This window comes from Electrophorus electricus, chromosome 4 (genome assembly GCF_013358815.1).
Source record: "Electrophorus electricus isolate fEleEle1 chromosome 4, fEleEle1.pri, whole genome shotgun sequence".
NCBI classification, from domain to species: Eukaryota; Metazoa; Chordata; class Actinopteri; order Gymnotiformes; family Gymnotidae; genus Electrophorus; species Electrophorus electricus.
This window is the reverse complement of record NC_049538.1, coordinates 23,312,902-23,318,901: the sequence shown is the minus strand read 5'-3', so window position 1 is coordinate 23,318,901 and position 6,000 is coordinate 23,312,902.

Genomic DNA, 6,000 nt, shown 5'->3' with positions numbered 1-6,000 from the left:
CTCCCTTCACCAAGAAGATACAAGACTCTCCCAGATGGCTCCTACCTTGGCTACTTACTTAGTATTTACTTCACATTCCAATGCTGCTCCTCCTTGTATTCCTGTAGCATACAGGAATACAAGGAGAGGTATGATGGATCACTGGACCACTGCAAGAACTTTCTCATGCAGTGTTCTATGTATTTTTCCCATCATACTGCACAATTCATTTCCAAGAAACTACACATTCATTTTGTGCTGTCACTGGTGACGCAGGTGCATGGGAAACTGCACTCTGGGACAGTCAAGACCCAGTATTAAAATCAGAAACTGGATTCTACAATCTTTTCAAGGTGGTTTTTGATCATCCTGCTGATGGTAAGGTTCCAGGATCTGTTTGTGTGAAATGTGCCAAGGGAGGCGCACAGCCTCAGAATATGCCAGAGAATTCCATACTGCCACCGCTGGCAGTGGCCACGTTATTGGAACTCATTCAGTTCACCATTATTGTGGATAATCTCTAATGCACTCAGACCTTCACAGCACGAATGTACTCCACCGCTCCGGACTTCCCTGCAACATAATCATGAAAGTGAACCTAGCGAATTTCCTGAACCAATGCAACTGGGTCACTCGCCCCTCAATCCCCAGGAATGAGCTAGATGCCTCTCTTGTGGGTTATGCCTTTTCTTTGTCACAGATGGCCACTTCCATAATAGATGCTATGACAGTCCCCTTAGAGTGAATGACAGGAGATTAACATAAACAACTCATGTAAGAATGTCTTCGTTGACTCTGGAGCAGCAGGCAATTTTTTAAATTCTGAGTTAGCTGTACAACTAGAAATCGCTACACTTGCCCTAGACCCGCTTACGTGTTAATTCCTTTAACAGCTAACCTATCAGTGAAGGTATTATCAGACAAACTATTCCAGTCACTCTTAAGGTGGGCCTATTCCATCGTGATTTAATACAATTTATGCTTCTACCCATATCTTGTGACTGTTATACTAAGATTTCCCTGGCTGTCTGCCCAATAGCCTAGCATTTTGTGGTCCAGTGATGAACTGGTGTCCTGAAGTGAACACTGTTCCCATCACTGTATGTCCTCTGTACTTCCATTAAAAGCCCTGAGTCCCCTAATTCACAGGCCATCCCACTACCCTATAGGAACTTCTCCACCCCCACATCTCCAGTAGCAGCTGCATTTTTCTTTGTAGAGAAAAAGGGAGGAGGATTAAGACCCTGGCTTGACCCTGGCTTTTAATGGGCCCACAGGGAAGTGACTGTGAAATACTCCTACCCTCTTCATCTCATTTCCCTTACCCAGGAAAGTCTGCCAGGACCCACAATTTTAACAAAATTAGACCTGTGCAAAATTAGACCTGTGCATTTCATATGCATACAGGAAGGTGACTGGTGGAGGACAGTCTTCATAACATCCAATGGAAACTATGAATACCTAGTCATGCCTTATTTTCTGTCCAATAGCCCCTCTGGTTTCCTGGCATTTATGGATGAAATCATTTGGGAAATGGTAGGCAAATTCCTGATTGCTTATATTGATGACCTCCTCATTTTTTCTGTCTGAAGTTGAACATGTTGAACATGTCACAGTAGTCCTGACACATCTTAGTCAACATTGCTTGTATGCCAAGGCAGAGAAATGTGAATTCCACCACAAGTCTGTATTGTGCCTCACTGACTGACTGGCACAGATACCTCCCATGGACAGAATATGCACATAACTCTTTCACCCACTCATTGTTGACTCTTTCACCCACTAGGCTGACACTTTTCCTATGTGTCTACGGCTACCAACCAGACTCTTTCTCATAGGATGACTCCCCCACAGACATCCAGGCCTTAGACCAGTGGTTCCAGCAAAGCTCTCAGACATGGGAAGCAGCACACGTCCATCTGCAAAGGGTAGTGCACACATCGCAGGAGTTTGCCAATCAACACTGAAGCCACACCCTGATACTTTGACCTGTTCAGAGGATCTGGGTCACTACACGCCATATGAGGCTTGGATTACCCTGCAGGAAATTCACCCCCACTACATAGGGTCATTTAAAGTACTCCAACAGGTCAACCCTTCAGATTCCTCCATGGTACCGCATGAACCACACTTTTCATGTTTCTCTGTTAAAACCTGTATTCTACAGCCCTCTGTCTGCAGCTGCTACCCCTGTCAACCCTGGCCCATGTGGACACAGTGAACCTACGTAAGCTGTCTGAGACCTCCTGGATCCTCGCAGCCACAGGGAAGGCCTTCAGTATCTCATAGACTGGGAGGATTATGGACCTGAGGAATAGTCATGTCAACTGGGTGCCCACAGTTGACATGCCTCTCTGATCACTTTCACACCACTCACCCAGACTGCCGAGGACCTCTGGGCTGTGATAGACCCAGGAATCCCTATTCTCAATGTCAGGAGCCACCCTTCAGGTGGGTTTTTTTTTCACAGATCCCATGAACCTCACTCATCCCAGAACTACCATGCCGTCATCTCCAGTCTGGTTTGCCAGACTACTAATTATACCCACCTGTTGTCTATTCTCTCCTTTAACCACTCTCCGATTTAAACTCCTCTTCCTTGCACTCTCATTCTGAAGTATTGCCGCTCTCTTGCCACTCTCAAGCTTTCTTATACTTGTTGATCTTCCTGGTTTCTGAACTCTACCTGTTTTCCAGAAGTTGTCTCCTGACTGACCCTGGTCTCTGCTCCTTGTTTTTGACCTTGGACTGGGCTGAACTTGAGTACCTGTTAACTCCCACATACCTAGCTTGCGACATTCATAACCCTGAAACCTCTCCCTTCAGTAACTGTCTACTTCTTAAACTGAATAAAACCTCTTGTAGTTGGATCCTCTTTTTCTCATGTGTGCCTTTATTACAGGTTTTCAGATATTTATAGTTCTCCTCCAGGTCTGTTACAAGGCCTTGTGGTAGATCAATTCCTTCTGTCCTGATTAATTTTTGGGCTTTTTCTATCAGCCAAAAATGCATCTCCAGCCCGAATAACATTCCATGCTTGTCCTTGCATGTCCTTGCTGCAGGTCTTGTTCAAATGGATCGATGTCTCTTTCCATCTTGACACACTACTTAATGTCATCCATGTACAGGAGATATCTGATAGGTGTTCCACTCTTGAATTTACTTTATTTCCCACTGATTTTGATGATCTGAGAGGATTTAGACCTATGCAGAACAACAGTGTGGACAGTACATCTCTATGTACACTTTGTCACCTGGGCAACTGCCTTAAAGTTATCTTATTAACTTTATACTGGACTACGAATTTAGTTAGCTATATTTATGGCATTTAGTAAACCTAGGTATCTAGGTTTGTGGTATTGCATCATAGGCTTTCATAGTCAAAAAAGGTAATACTTAGGATGATCTACTGGTTTTTGAATCCTGGACAGACTTTGAGCCTCTTGAGTTGTTGTTGTTTCCAATACCCTTTAGAGCAGTATAATGTATATATGTGCATTCAGCTTGGTGCCTAGTGTTCCTGACACAATCTCCATGTTGTAGACAGGCAAATTATTGGTTTGTGGTTATACAGAGTTTGGCCCTTATTGCGGTTCTTCATAATCAGTACCATCCTGCCTTGTGTTAGCCTAGATGGTAGCCAGTATCTAGCAGCTGGTTAATTTGTTTTGTTAAAAAATTGTTAGTTTGTTTAGCGAGTAGGCATGGGTCATGTCACACCCAGGTGCTACCCAGTTCTTCATGTTTATGACCCACTCTTGTACATCTGCTGTTGTAATGCTGTCTGCTGTCAGTGGTGCTCCACTGAACACTGATGTTATGTGGAGATTTGTTCTCCCATTTTCTCTTCAAGCACTGTTCTGTTTCAGGACTGGGTGAAGTAAGCATTTTTGTTTCAATGTAACAGTATATATTACATGGTTCTTTGGCAAAGAGAGCATTTACTCTTTTGGTTGCTGATTCTTTCATATACCTCCGCAGTCTGGCTGACAGTGCAGTTAACCTCTGCTTAGCAGAGCCTCCAGGGCCTCACTTATGTGTCAGCCAAATTATTTATTGTATCACCAAACACCATTTTTGACAACACATGTCATGACTTTATGACCTTCTGGAGTTCAATCACAAGTTTGACGACTTCCATGAGAGTTATCTTTATGTTGGTTCCCAGCCTTTTTTTCCCAACAGGGACAACAAGGTTGGCTTTTTGTAGCCTATGGTCTTAACCATGGCTACTGCTGGCAGCATATGCCAGCTTATTGGTTTCAGTTATCTTGGTGATTGGAATTATGTTTTTTGCTGGATTCATATCTGTTAATATACTCTCTGATGGTAACTTTCCACTAAGAGAGAGAAAGGGAGCGGGGTCTTTGTCATTAAACGTGAGTGTAATGAAATTTTGTTGACAGCCTTCACATAGCAGCAAAATATACATATACAAATATACATGGCTGGCAGAATGGGCTAAAAGAAAGTAGATTTGAGTCTTTAACAGTTGATATTTACAACATAAATTGCAGTTTGTCATAAACAGTAGGTTCAAGATTGCAGTGTAAATTAAAATTTACATAAACAGCAGTTTGAAAGTATGTTGCAACATAAATGAGGAACAGTCTGTATTTACAGGAGGCAGCATGAGCAGAATAAATGAAACAATATAGTATGAATAGATAAATAACAATAGCTTTAAGTGCAAAAAAGCACTTGAAGTTAAAAGCAGAGACTAAAATCCAAGTAACATCCAAATAACATCCTCATATGTGTTTAGTTGTTCAAGATGTGTTGGTGCCATTTGGAGTACCACAGAGACTGCATCCTCCTTGGATCAGGTCTAGATCTGAAGGGATGATAGCTTTGGTGTGTGAAAGCACCACTCTCTCAAAGTATTCAAGGACTATCGGTATTAGTGCAACTGGTCAATAGTCATTGAGGCTTTTTATAGTTTTTTTTGGAGGGGAGTGGGATGATGGTGGATGTCTTAAAGTATATTGGGACTGCAGCTTGTTGTAGTGAGAGGTTGAATGTGTTAAACAACTTTTCTAGTTGCTTGTACAGACCTTTAGTGTCCAACTGGAAACTCTGTCTGGACCCCCTGCTTTGTTGGCATCCACTCTTTACAAAGTAGTCCTCACCTGATGGTGTTGCAAGACCAATGTCTGCTCCACACCAGGAAGTGCAGTGTAAAAAGCCTTCCTGTTTTGGACATCAAACCAGGCAAAGAACTGGTTTAGTACGTCAGATAGGCTGAAGTTTTCACTAGCCTGCAGGTTGTTGATCTTGTAGTCAGTCAGTGCTTTAATTCCTTTCCACATATTGCATGGGTTGATGTTCTCGAAGTGTTTCTCCATGCACTATTTGTGTAGGCACTTGGCCTCTTTAATGCCTTTTTTGAGGTTTCTTCAGGCTGCTGAGTAAGTCTGTCTGGCTCCTGACCTGAAAGCCACATCTCAACTCCTTATCAGAGCCCGGACATTGTTATTCATCCATAGCTTCTGATTGGGAAAAACTTTTATTGTCTTTTTTGAGAGTACATTTTCAGTGCAAAGGTTTATGTATCCTAAGACTGATTAAGCATATTTCTCTAAACCTGTTTGTTTACAATGTCATGCAGCCTACTAAGTGCTATCTCAGTATTTGTTTGTGGAGGAATGTACACTACCATGATTATTACAGTTGTGAATTCCCTCAGGAGAAAGAATGGTCTGCATTTCAGTGTTAAAAACTCCAGGTCCAGAGAGTAGTGTGTGTCTAGCGTAAGTTGGAAGAACCTATAGTTGTGGCTGACAGTAGTTAGCTTAGTCATTATCATTATCGTCTGCAGCTGGGTCTCACAATGCATCCACTATACACTTTGGTATTCCTGGATTCCTTTTGAATTCTGGCATTTCTGTCTTAGGTACAGTAGCAGTAGTTTATATGTACAGTGACATTTCCCCTTTATTTCATGCATTTCCAGTTGTGATAGGAGGAATCAGATGCCATCTACTGGGAAACTAGTTGCTTGTCTGTAAGTTCTTCTCATCC